This window comes from Protopterus annectens, chromosome 7.part0 (assembly GCF_019279795.1).
Source record: "Protopterus annectens isolate FY-2018-M chromosome 7.part0, PAN1.0, whole genome shotgun sequence".
Classification (NCBI taxonomy): domain Eukaryota; kingdom Metazoa; phylum Chordata; order Ceratodontiformes; family Protopteridae; genus Protopterus; species Protopterus annectens.
In genome coordinates, this window is record NC_056739.1 from 1134275691 (window position 1) to 1134277254 (window position 1564).

The following is a 1564-nucleotide window of genomic DNA, read 5'->3' on the forward strand; positions in this document are numbered from 1 at the left end:
GACACCCCCACAAGGGGCCCAAACATTCTGGATCTAGTCCTCACTAACATGGGAGATTGCTGCACCATCCCAAGGGTGCAGCCCTCACTGGTAAAGTCTAATCATAAATCAGTTTTGTTAGAAGTAACATGAAGATCTGCCCCCCCCCCCAGCAGTAACTAGACTAAAAAAATCTCCAAAGCCAATTATAGCCTATTATGTGATGACATTAATAGCCTCATAGCCCCTGCCCCCACTGATGACAAGGACACCTATACTGGGACATATAACAATACCTTCTATAAACATCTATACAATTGTATTGACTCAGCAGTACCTGATAGGATCGAAGTAAGATCCTCTTAAAAGAACAAACCTGCCTGGTGGACACCCTGACATAAAGAGGTTATACTATAAGAGAAAGAAATTGTTGTCTAAGAGCAGGAAGGAATGGTCTCCAGCTTGGAAAGACTCCCTCTTTAGCTTTAAACAAGCAAATTAGATACCTTGTGAAGTGTTCTGTAGCTAACTATGAATCCAAATTAGCTACCCTGGCTAAGGAAAACCACAAAGCTTTCTTTAGCTACATCCAAAACCTTAAAGGAAAAATCCAGATCTGCACAGAACTTGTTGTTAATGGCACCACATACACAGAACCCATGGAAATAGGCCTATTCTACTAACTACTACAGTAACTGCCATTGCCTGTTTGTACTCTTTTACCCCAGTACCTGCAGACTCACCTATATTGTAATGTTCTTATAGGTTTTAATCTGTTCATATAGCTACTTTCATATCTACATGTATTATTGGACTCAAAGCTTGGTTTACTCTTAAATATTATTTGTATTTGTAATCATTTCTGGTTTTGGAGCTTTGCTTCCAGGGCCTTCACTGAGAAAGGGCTCATGTTGAGTTGGACATACCCAGTCAACAAATGTCAAAATAAAAAAAAATAAAAATAAATAAAATATAGACCTATAGCTAACCTATCTCCTGTATCTAAAGCTGTTGAAAAATGTATCCATTCTCAGTTTCTCAACTACCTTAGCAACAATAATCTTTTTTTCTCAAATTTAACATGGTTTCCATTCCCACCATAGCACAAACACTGCCTTCTCAGTTTTACTAACATCATAAACTTTTATAAAGATACAGGGAGCCTTGTCTCTTCTCTTTTCTTAGACCTAGCTAAAGCTTTTGTTACACATTCTCATAAAAAGTTAATAACCAAACTCATCTTTAGGACTTTATCACTCATCCCTCTTATGATTCAGAGTTGCCTATCAAATAAGTAACAAGCTGCAATTTGCAAAACAAATACTCAACATTTCTCCCCATCTATGCTGGTTTTCCTCAAGGATCAATCCTAGGACCATTACTGTTTAACATTTTTATAAATGATCTCCACACTAAAACCAAGCATGCCAGCATAGTGCAGTATGCAGATGACTGTACCCATATCTTCTCAGCTCCTAATATACTGTTCCTTTGACAGGTCACTCAAGAGTCCTTCTTATATGTTGAGTCATGGGTACACACCTTCAACCTAGTCCTAAATGCAAACAAAGCCAGGTTAATGCTA